The 12,434-nt window shown below is 37.6% G+C and overlaps 1 long non-coding RNA gene across 3 annotated transcripts in view; it reads left to right on the forward strand.

The window, feature by feature from the left end:
- Positions 1-12,434, forward strand: part of LOC126106502 (uncharacterized) — a 57,077-nt gene that overhangs the window by 22,046 nt on the left and 22,597 nt on the right. Inside the window, exons 1-3 of one of the 3 annotated variants that reach the window (XR_007523358.1) lie at positions 345-534; positions 5,774-5,932; positions 11,605-11,834. This is a non-coding gene — a long non-coding RNA (uncharacterized LOC126106502). Of the gene's footprint in view, positions 1-344; positions 535-5,773; positions 5,933-11,604; positions 11,835-12,434 lie in introns of those variants that run through there. The other 2 variants (XR_007523357.1, XR_007523359.1) reach the window with 2 other exon arrangements.

Here is a 12,434-nt window from a genome sequence, read left to right on the forward strand (position 1 = left end):
AGCTCTCTCTCTCTCTCCCTCCCTCCCTCCCTCCCTCCCTCCCCCTCTGTCCCTCTCCCTCTCTCTCCCCCCCCCCCTTCCCCCCTCGTGTTCCATTTCCTTATTGTTTATGGATGGATGAATAAATGAATAACTAAAAAAATAAAGTAAAAGTAAAACATTAGTGCCATTATTGCCTGCTGTTTCACTGTTTCACAGTGTCATGTCTGAGTACATTCTTGAGGAAAATGAGAGGTCTACCACATCATCACTTATGATTGCTTATCACTGACAAAAAGTCTGTGATTCATAGCCAGGGCAGGAAAATGACAGCAAAAGCTGTTCAGTGTCATGCAGTTGAGTAATATAAGTAAGATCTGCTTTTCCCAGTTACCTGATTTTATCTTTTCAGTGACAAATGGAATGAGTATTCTATCAGGGATAGTGTGCTTCTGTAGTTCAGCTTTCCTGTGTCTATGAAGCATCAGATATTGAGAGCTTAGCAAGAATCATTTCTACTTTTTTTACATGCTCAACACTTTTCTTAAAGATGAGGTATGCATTTAATAATTTCAGCCACAGTTTTAGTCCTACTGGAGGAAAGTGGTGGTTGCATTGTGTGCTGTGACAGTGTAGAGATGCAGAGAAAAAGTGGAAACCTACTTTTTTTTTAATATATTATGAGTTATTTTGAGCAGATAGTGCATGAACAATAGAACATTTGACAATAGTGACTAACCAGAGGAGGTTGTTGCAGTTGTCCACTGACTGACCTCTAACGTATGAGAGATGGAGTTTGCTGTGTCTGGGCATCCCAATTTAGGTTTTCCGTGGTTCTCTCACACCACCCCAGCCAAATGTAGGGCAGTGCCTTCAGCAAGGCCACAGCTGACCGCTTCTCCTATATGTATACAGGATGAATCACCTAAAATTTGCACCACAAATATTGCGGAAACAGAAAGTGCTACTGATGTTCAGTTTCACAGAATGCATTGGCAGTCAGGGGTTCATATTGTTAGCCAATAAACAGATTGTAATGATGCTTATAAAGTGTATTTTTTTATGAAAATGTACACTTTTTTAAATGGAACAATGCATACTGACAAACTAAAAGCAGGGTAAATTAGAATATCAGTGGTGTTTGTTGCAGGATTCTGGCGCAAATTGTTTACAAGATATCATATTTTAAAAAGTTCCTGCACCGACACTTGTTCATGCCATTTAGTGTGCCTAGTTACTGGCTATGTTGTTATGTTTGCTTACAGTGTGTGACAGCCCAAGCAGTAGGTCATGAGTGAACAATGGGATTTACCCACATACTAAAATTAGCCATTGTTAAACCTCTCTACAAAAAAGGTGATAAACAACTAGTAGAAAATTACAGGCCACTCGCTTTAACTTCCGTGTTTAGCAAGTTAACTGAAAAAATAATTCTGAAATATATGTTAGAGCATTATAATAAGCACAACATCCTGGGAGATATTCAGCACGGATTCAGAAGTGGTCGTTGCGCCATGACTGCAACACTTCAATTTATGCTGAAAGCTCTTGACAAAACTGATGAAGGCATGCAAATAGCTGGATTTTTCCTAGACCTATCAAAGGCTTTTGATAGGGTTGATCATAAGGTACTTCTGTCAAAACTGGTCAGAGATGGCATAAGTGGAAAACTATTGCACCTCATCACATCATATTTAAAAAACAGAAGACAGTGTACCTCAATCTCATACAATAATGGAGAAACCTTAAAAAAGTTATACATCGAGGATCAGGAATATTAAATTTGGTGTGCCTTAGGGATCTATAATTGCTCCCTTCCTTTTTATATGGTATGTCATTTTTACAAAAAACAAATATAATCTCCTTCAATGTTGGTGATTTGCAAACTTGTATTGATTCTCAAGATAGTAATGCTGTAGGGAAAATCTGCAGTGAGTGTAAATTCCTTGGTATATGCACAGATAGCAAACTACTATGGACACAACAAATGGACAATGTATGTGCAAGGCTATCATCCAGCCTATATGTTTTAAGAAGAATAGCTCCATATGTCAATATCCAAACAATGAGGACTGGTTTAATACATTCATTTCTAGCATATGGTCTTGCATTGTGGGGCGGGGCTTCCAAAGTCATACAGACTGAGTATTTAAACTCCAGAAAAGAGCCTTGAGAATATTAGGCAAAAAAGATGCTAGATCATCATGTAAGGGGTTGTTTATAGAATTTAAAATTCTGATGATCTATTCAATGTATATGTTTGAAACAATAGTATTAACTGTGGAAGATAAGAAATATACCTGTTGTAATGCAGAAATTCGTGATCACAATACTAGACAAGTACAAAATTACCATATGATACACAGAAGACTGAAAAAAACTGCAAACAGTTCATATATTAATGGAGCAAAATACTTCAATGCACTGCCAAATGAACGGAGGTAATACCTGGAGAGGCATTCAAAAAACACCTAAAATCGTGGCTCATTGAGCAGTGCTTCTAAAGCCTACTGTAGAAACTAAAATCTAAAGTATTATTATGCCAAACAATTTGGACTACATTCTTAAGTTCCTATTATAAAGTAAAATTAGATTGTATACTGTTGTATCGTACTACCAATTGCTATGCATGTAATTACATGTTTCACACAAATAAATTACAAATTACAAAAAGCTGACATGCTCATAATGTACAGAGAGAGTAGAAGAACGCAGTTCATTCTTGTTCGGTGTATGCGGCAAGATATCATAAAAATGGTCAACCATCTTGGCAATTATTTGTTAACCTCTTCAACCAGTTACGTGAAAGTGGTAGTATAACACCTAGACAATGTAACAGAAGGAAACAGTGACAATAGAAGAGTGGGGAAATTAATGTTTTTGCTGCTGCTGTTGCAGTTGATCTGCACATTCTTGTTTGGTGCTGGAGCTAAATTTACTAATCGTGGCCAGGCAAACCATCAAAACATGCACTAATGGTCTGTTGACATTCCACATTAGCTTTATCAGGTGGAATGTCAGTGTCCATTGAGTGTAAATGTGGGGTGTGGGATAGTGAACCATCAGCTCATAGGTCTGCGTTTCACAGACAGAACACAGAACACGCACAGGTATCGTAGCCTCCTAACAGACCGTGCGATTTTTTCATGTCATAACATAAAATTTTCAAATCTTTTCATCTGGTGTATAGGAGACATGTCAAGATTTACTGTAAGAACCATCTTTTAAGAGAAATACAAAAGTTTATATTATATACTCTGTGTCAAATGCAAAGTCAGAGCAAGAGGTACCACCAAATCTGTTGTGCAGTGTGCTATAATAAAATTTCTCGCAACAGAGGGTGTAAACCCACATGAAATGTTGAAAAGACTTACGGCATAGTTTGTATATGACACTCGGAGAAAGACTCGAGTGTCAGCATGGCACAAAGTTTTTATGATGTTGAGAAAGAGTTTAGAATGCAGCTCTCTGACATCACTCAAGGACCGGCGTGACTGAGGAGAATATTCACATTGTTAGCCAGCTTATTGAAGATGATCGCCAAATAACAGTTGCTCAAATTGCTACTGAGGTTGATGTAAGCTATGGTAGTGCTCAGGCAACCATTACTGATACTCTTGCATCTAAGAAAGGGTCCGCAAGATGAGTGCCTCACCTTGTCACCACAGAGCACAAACTTCATTGTCTCGATATATGCAAAGGGCTAATGACATGCTACCAAACTGAAGGTGAACATTTTTTGCACCAGACTGTGACCTGGAATGAAATGTGGGTGCACCATTAAATCCCAGATTCAAAGAAGAAGGGGGTGAGGAGGGGGGGCGGGGGGGGGGGGGGGGGGGGGGGAGCACAGTGCAGAATGGCGCAAAAATGAATCTGCGCCTGTCAAAGCCAAAAACTGTCTCTCTGTGTGAAAGGTTCTTGTAACAGTCTTTTTAGATTTTAAAGTAGTTCTTCTCATTGACTGTGAATGCTGCATACTGTTTGTTAGATCATTAAAGGAAGCACTTGGAGGAAACATACTTGACAATGACAGTTCTGGTGAAGGACTCACTGCTGTCACAGTCACTTTCATTTTACAAGAACGGGAACAATAAACTGCTCATCCATTGGGAAAATCTGTTTCCCATTCAGGAGACTATACACAAAAAAACTTCATGTGTATGAATTTTTCTGAGGCTTAAATAAACTTATAAAAAAATTCCAGTTTATATTTAGCTCATCCTTGTACTAAACACTGATGTATACAAATTATTATTTTATCAAATCTGGACGTATTCATTACAAGGGAGGTACCTGTGGTCCTTACTTATACACAATTATCTAATTCTTTCAGTTTGCAGACCACAGATTTTTATTTCCAAATTACTGGTTTCAGTCAATATCACTGTTCTTCAGATCTGTTAAAAAATGAAATAAATTACAATTGGATTCAAATTCTATGTTTACAAGGCTTAATTTTTTAAAACTACTTACAATATAAAAGTTGTGTAATACATCATATGTTGTAGTTACAGAGTAATAAAACATACCCACATGCTGTCATTTTTAAAATAAATTTAATTGGCACACAAATGTCTGTAGTGTTAATGAGTGACCTCACTCCATACAAACAGATTTAAACCCAATACTGAAATAATTCATATATGAAAATGTTCCTAAGCATTACATATGAAACATTAATGACTCACTGTCTACAGCCTGGCACATATACCCTCTACTATCATCCAATTGAATTAAGAGAAGACATATTTTTAAAGTTTCTTTAAAGTTATTTAAGTTTTTTATCCTTTTTAATAAAAATATTTTTGTAAGGTTAGGAAATCCTCATTAATGTGTTATGTATAATACATTGGGATATTTTATCTATTAATTATTTCTGTATGCTGTTTTAATCCATATAGAGGGCATTCTATAATGCTATGGGCAGTATGCACCAATCAAAAATTTAAAAAAATTAATTCATTTGCCAAGCTAAAAAATTCTCATCATTATTTTTTATAGTGTTTAGGGAGATTTTTATGTATAAATTATTTCATTATTGTGGTTTAAATCCATTTGTACAGACAGAGGACACTGTAGGCATCTCTTATAAAATTTTAATATAAAGTGACACCATGTGGGTGTGGTTTTAGTATATGACAGTGAACTGACAATTCCTTTATGACAGGTTGCTCTCTGACAACAATATATGGTATGTTATACAACTTTTGTACTGTAAGTAGATAAAAAAAATTATCATCAGATCTGCATTGAATCTGGGTTTGCACTCAATCCTTGAATACTTCATTCTTCATGATTTAACTAACAAAACACCACACCAGTTACATATGAATTTGTCATTAGCAGGTTGTTAAATGACAATTTTCCTTACTTTTTCTCACAGCATTTGAATTAAGCACAGTTTTTTACCCCTAACTCAGTATTTAAATTCGTATATAAGCTTCACTATTGCATACTAAAAATTCTTAAATCTGCTTTGTGGACACCTGATTGTATTTGTATGAGAAGTGCAAAACACTTGGAGATTTTTTTCCTAGTACTATTATAATGCTTTTCACACAAACTTTGCAGTGTTGCGAGTAAACATATTACTTCAATGAAAACCTCTAGCAGTGCCTCTTAAAGAATCAGCGATTGGCTGTCAAAATGCAATGCTGTGAATTTGATTTCTTCTATTTATATATTGAAAATGAGAAACTTGAGCTGATGCTTACTTTCATTACACTCTAATTTTTCTTGCCTGGCAATGTGGCTATTACACTTTTTGATTGTGTTTACTGTTTTGTACTAGCTAAGTGTGTGCTGTTGAAGCTGCTGTACAAGCACTTGTGGTATCAGAGGTCTGGTCAGGTCAAGAAGTCACCACTCAACTGACACAGCTGCTGAATTCGACAAATGATAAGATACTGGTAGCTGTGGCCATTCTCCTGTCTGCTCTCTTTCAGGTAAGGTGAGCCTGATTAAATTTTACAATATATTATTTTTTCCCATTGCTAATAGTGCTTTATGTTGTAGAGTACAGTAATACTAGAATAACACATAAACAATTATATGCAGTCTTTGTGGGACTATTTATAAAAATTACATCTTCTTAAATAGTCAGTGTGTACTGACAGTCTGTAAAATAGAGATATTTGATTGAAGTTTTCACCTATTGTTTGACATGTATCTTCTTAGCAGAGTTCCTGATGTAGATTTTTGTAGTTCCTATGTGTTAAAGAGTATATGTATGGTAGTTCAATCATACACTTGTTAATAATTGGCTGTAAACTGCTTCAGATCAATACGTGGTGAGTAAGGTTGTTGGTTGTAATTAATAAATAGTATGTAATCTGAAAGGATTTAATGACCTTAAAGCTTAGCAGATTATGGGGCCAAATGCTCATGATGCCACAAGTTGATAGCCTGAGTTTTATTCACTATATTTTATTTTTAATCTATTGGACCTCTGTGTCTAGAAAAATTTTCGTGGAACATGAGAGAGTAGGAGAGTGGAGGGGGGAGGTTGTAACTGTCTGTTATTTTATGCAATATTGCATTCATTGTGTGCTACCAAACAAGTTAAGAGAAGTGGAATATAAATACTGAAAGAAATTTTAATTCATTCACTCATACATTTTGTTCTGTGAATCGCACAGTAGAGGAGAGCCTTCAGAGACGTGAAACAAGTCAACTTACACTCTAACAGGCAACAATGCTAACATCCAGTTATACTTAATGTTAATCTACTAACACCAACAATTATAGGGCTTACTTCTAGGTGACTTTATAAATAGAAAGGTAGCTATTTAAAAAGAAAAGGTAGCTACTCTTGCCCACAAACTTCTCAGCTACTGTTTTTACCTGTTACATTAAAAGAATATTTATTTAACATTGCAGAGGAAACTATCAGCTACTTATACACTGACAAAGTCGATATCTATCTTATACAAACGTTAGAGTTAAGCAGAATTATATCCCTGAGTTCAAATATTCTGATACATTGTAGAAAGAGTGGACAATAAGTTGGTCCTTCACTTTGTATTTAAATATGTGCTTTTTTCCAAGTTTCTGCTTTATATCTATTATCAACCCATTATACTTTTGGACCAGAATAAAAAAAGGACTTTCTAACTGTATGAAGATAATAAAAATTATTGAGGCTTTTGTGGTCATGTTGCAACATATTGTCTGTTGTCTTTTATTTAGTTATCTTCACCTGGTATATGTTTATTGACACTTGTGCTATTTTATCAGCATGAATGGCTGATATTCTCAAAGATTCACTCCCTACCCCCACCCTTTGATGGTGATGGACTACAGATGAGGTCATGGTCAGATGTTACATAGGCCGCTCCAAGAGGAATTCGTGGGTATGACAGGATCACTTATCCGAAGCAAAACGAGTAAATGTGGGCTCTAAAATGAATACCTTAAGAGTTATGAACACTTATGCATCTTTGATACTTTGAAGCAAATCTATTCTACTGAAAGATCTTTGCTTTTCAAATTTTGGAAGAGGATAGTATGGACCAAAACAAGGAAAAAATGTCTGGTAAACACAGGCTCTAAAATGCATAACTTTAGAGCAATGAACACTTAAAAGAGATTGAGCCAACTGCTACTGCCTGTGGCATTCTCCATTATACCTATTACAGAAACATGTGCATCAAATTATTTATAAAATGAATAATTTATACTAATTACTTATTTATAGTTTCATAAAAACAAGAATTATATAAAATAATTATGCACATTTAGAAATAATGATCTTCTATTAGCTGTGCATTCTTTTAAGTGTCTGTAGTACTGAGATTTATGTTTATGAGTGTATTTATTGGTGCATAAATTTCTTCCATATTTTCTATTAAAGCCTGTCACAATTATTCCAGATAGAGATTCTTGAACTTTGAAATATTCCATGCTTCAAAATTTTTAGATACAGTTAAAAATAGGAGTATAAAATGGAAGCTCATGCTTGATGAGTTAACATCCTACAACTTGAACACTTTTGTGTTCCATGTGATAACAACATTTTTATGTAGAATTATTTTTCTAAATTGCAAAATTTCGAAATAATACGAAATGTTCTTTATACAGCTGAAAAATATACCTTTAAAATGAAGTACGAATGAAGATTAATCAGATTAAAGTTTTGAATGCAAGTGGTGTAACTGAATATTAAATGTTGAATGTTACCTTCAGTAAAATATTTTAGAACATTCACTGTAATTGTTTACAAGGTAACTGTCATTTAACAATGAGGATCAGAAATAGTTACCATGTGAGAAAAAAAAATCACTTTTCATATAAATACTGTATATGGATTCATAAGACCAAAAAAGAGAAAAATGGTATTTATGTTAGGAACTATTGAAGCTGTTCCATCTTCCTCCATTTTGATTCATCTGCCTTGGTCTTGCACATTCTCAACTTTTCAATACAGATATCATGCATGTATAATGATCCTACAGTAATATTGACCACCCTGACAACTTTTTGGAAAGTAAAGCACTTATCATTAAGCATCAAAAGTTCTGCCTTTGTGATCATTCTCAGTTTCTCCATTGGAGCCGGTCAGCCATGGTTCAGTCAATTTTCCAGATCTATGAGGCCACACGGGAACAATCTTTTCCACTTCTTAGCCTCATATGCTAGCATATTTTCCTTGTACACTATCCCCTTTTGCTGTGGAGTCTCTTCATTAATTTCCCCTGGGAACAAGGAACTGCTGCACTTTCAGCCATGTCACCACAGAGGCTTTTTTTCACCTCAGCTGCACCACTGATTGACCCAAATGGGAAAGAAGTGCACGAGTCAAAAGGAAACAAACTACACCTCCAAAGCATAGATGGATATTGAAATATTCACACTGTTTGTCACCAAATGTGCAAACATCATGAAACCACTTTGCATTGCTGAGTAAAGGGAACTGAAGACGTGGGCACTGTGGCGGCCATGTCTTGTTTATGCTTGAGAAATGGTGGGAGGGGGAGAGGAGGAGGGGAAAGGCCAGAGCAGCATACACTCCAGTATTTAGGCAAGGGGAGCACTGCCTCTTGCTATACTTCTATACACCGATGTGTTGAGCACAACATTTAAACATTGGCCCTCAGTTTTGTTTGACAATACTCCTTGCACACTACACTGTGAAGTTTTGGGTTTTAAGGGAGAGGGTAAGGAGTCATTCCAATCCTGGGAGCGGAAAGACTTACCTTAGGGGGAAAAAAGGACAGGTATACACTCGCACACACACACATATCACCGTTGGTTGCGAAAGCTAGTTTCCATTATGACAGCTGCCACCCATTCCACATCAAACGGTCCCTTCCCTACAGCCTAGGTCTTCGTGGCAAACGAATCTGCTCCAGTCCAGAATCCTTGAACCATTACACCAACAACCTGAAAACAGCTTTTGCATCCCGTAACTACCCTCCCGACCTGGTACAGAAGCAAATAACCAGAGCCACTTCCTCATCTCCTCAAACCCGGAACCTTCCACAGAAGAACCCCAAAAGTGCCCCACTTGTGACAGGATACTTTTCGGGACTGGATCAGATTCTGAATGTGGCTCTCCAGCAGGGATACGACTTCCTCAAATCCTGCCCTGAAATGAGATCCATCCTTCATGAAATCCTCCCCACTCCACCAAGAGTGTCTTTCCGCTGTCCACCTAACCTTCGTAACCTCTTAGTTCATCCCTTTGAAATCCCCAAACCACCTTCCCTACCCTCTGGCTCTTACCCCTGTAACCACCCCCGGTGTAAAACCTGTCCCATGCACCCTCCCACCACCACCTATTCCAGTCCTGTAACCCGGAAGGTGTACACGATCAAAGGCAGAGCCACGTGTGAAAGCGCCCACGTGATTTACTAACTGACCTGCCTACACTGTGAAGCGTTCTATGTGGGAATGACCAGCAACAAATTGTCCATTCGCATGAATGGACACAGGCAGACAGTGTTTGTTGGTAATGAGGATCACCCTGTGGCTAAACATGCCTTGGTGCATGGCCAGCACATCTTGGCACAGTGTTACACCGTCCGGGTTATCTGGATACTTCCCACTAACACCAACCTGTCAGAACTCTGGAGATGGGAACTTGCCCTTCAGCATATCCTCTCTTCTCGCTATCCGCCAGGCCTCAATCTCCGCTAATTTCTAATGTCAATTTGCCGCCGCTCATACCTCACCTGTCTTTCAACATCATCTTTGCCTCTGTACTTCCGCCCCGACTGACATCTCTGCCCAAACTCTTTGCCTTTACAAATGTCTGCTTGTGTCTGTGTATATGCGGATGTGTGCGAGTGCGAGTGTATACCTGTTCTTTTTTCCCCCTAATGTAAGTCTTTCCGCTCCCGGGATTGGAATGACTCCTTACCCTCTCCCTTAAAACCCAGATCCTTTTGTCTTTCCCTCTCCTTCCCTCTTTCCTGACGAGGCAACCGTTGGTTGCGAAAGCTAGAATTTTGTGTGTATGTTTGTGTTTGTTTGTGTGTCTATCGACCTGCCAGCGCTTTTGTTTGGTAAGTCCCATCATCTTTCTTTTTAATGACTTGACACCCACATCCCAATTCACCAAACAATTAAAAAATGTTATCAGATTTCACCTGGAATAAACTGCACACAGATAGGAGGGGTGCACAAATTTTGTTCCATGTGGGAGGGTGGGAGAGCAGGAAGGTTAGGGGTATCAGGCCACCTGTATCACTAAAACTGCCAATATTTTATTTTATTTTATTTTATTTTAATCCAGATTAACATGCTGACTCCGTGCAGATACATGATAAAGGCCAGGAAAAAGATGATCTTATCAGTGAAATTGTCACTGGAATATTTACTCTATGCACTTTGCGTTCTTTTTATTTGGAGTAGTTGCTGCTTTCAGCATGATGTGTCTCCTACTGTAATTTGGAAACTATCAACTTACTCACCTTTAACATTTTGCTTGCACACCCTGAATAAATTTAACACCACTAACAGCAAACCTATATGGCCACACACAAAAGCATTTTTTACCATTGGCTTCCACATTTACACTGTGACCTGACAACGCACACTGCTTTGTGTTGGAATGTGGCTGTACCTTGTTGTGTGAGCAAGTTTCTTGCTGCTTAGTCATCCATCCCTGTTTGCTTTGCCAAATAATAATTAGGTACATAATTTGAATTTCTTGGGTTATGCATGTTTATTCCTGTGCCTTTTATAAACAAATAGTTTCCTTATATTTTATCCTGGCCTATTTACAATATTATCAATTGTTTCAGAAAACATTCAGGTCAAAATTGTCACTGGCATTTCCTCAGACTTCTATACATTTTCCTCTCTCTCTCTCTCTCTCTCTCTCTCTCTCTCTCTCCCTCTCTCTCTCTCTCTCTCTCTCCACTCCTCTCCATTTTTCTCCATAGAAGCTAGCTCATGATGACAATGGAAAGACTGAAACTTGTTGTAAAATAACAGCTACCCTACTGCTTTATGGCTAAGGGTTTGTGCAGCATGAAATTCAGAGACACACAATTAAACTTGTAAAAATAAAGCCACTCACTTGAGGAGTAAAGCTTTTCAAACACTAAACCGTTTGTAATGTGTAATCTGTATTTAAGGTCCTCTTAATCATGTGGCATACTCCAAGGTCTGTTGCAGTTGTACGAAGATGGTGCCTGACAGGCACTACTGTGCCAGCGCCACGCTGCTGTCCGTGCTGATGCTGTGTCTGCTGCAGATATTTGCCCGCAGTCTCCATGCAGATGACGTTTCCGTCGTGCAGTGCATACCGACAAACTGCAGTCAACCTTGTCCCACTCTCCCACCTGTATGCCGTTCCAAGTTAATCAGGAATTGTGGATGCTGTGACGTTTGTTGGATCTTCCTTGGTGAGCAGAAAAATAACCAGAGTTTATGATAAACTTAATGCTATGATTAGTTTAAGATAATTCTCATTTATTGTTCAGTCTCAGTTGCCCATTTTTAATTGCAGTACAAATTCCAATCATTCAGGATCATCTTCAGATCTAAGTAGTTCCATCAAAACGTGTAACTTAATTAAAAATGTGTAACTGAGAATGAACAATAAATGAGAATTATTTTAAATATTAGTACAGTTTCTGACTCTCATCAGATGAATATGTTTACTATAGTAGCTATAATTAGTCATGTGTAACATAAAGAAAGTAATTCATTGATTTTGTATCAGATTTTATTTTTGGATATAAGTATCAGTAATACAATTTCCATAAATGTGTAACCCCAACATCGCTTATGGCTACTAGGGTAGCAGAGTACGTGTGGCGTGCACACGGGGGTTTTTTAGGTTAGAGGGACCCCCCCTTGGGCGAAACGATAAAATACCTGACGGCTTACCAGAGAGGACATTATCATCGTTGATAAAGAACGTCCATCCTCAGAGACCAAAAACAGGAAAAGTTAACGTAATATTGGTAAACTGCAGGAGTATCCAGGGCAAGGTTCCTGAA

The sequence above is a fragment of the Schistocerca cancellata genome, chromosome 10 (assembly GCF_023864275.1).
Source record: "Schistocerca cancellata isolate TAMUIC-IGC-003103 chromosome 10, iqSchCanc2.1, whole genome shotgun sequence".
NCBI lineage: Eukaryota > Metazoa > Arthropoda > Insecta > Orthoptera > Acrididae > Schistocerca > Schistocerca cancellata.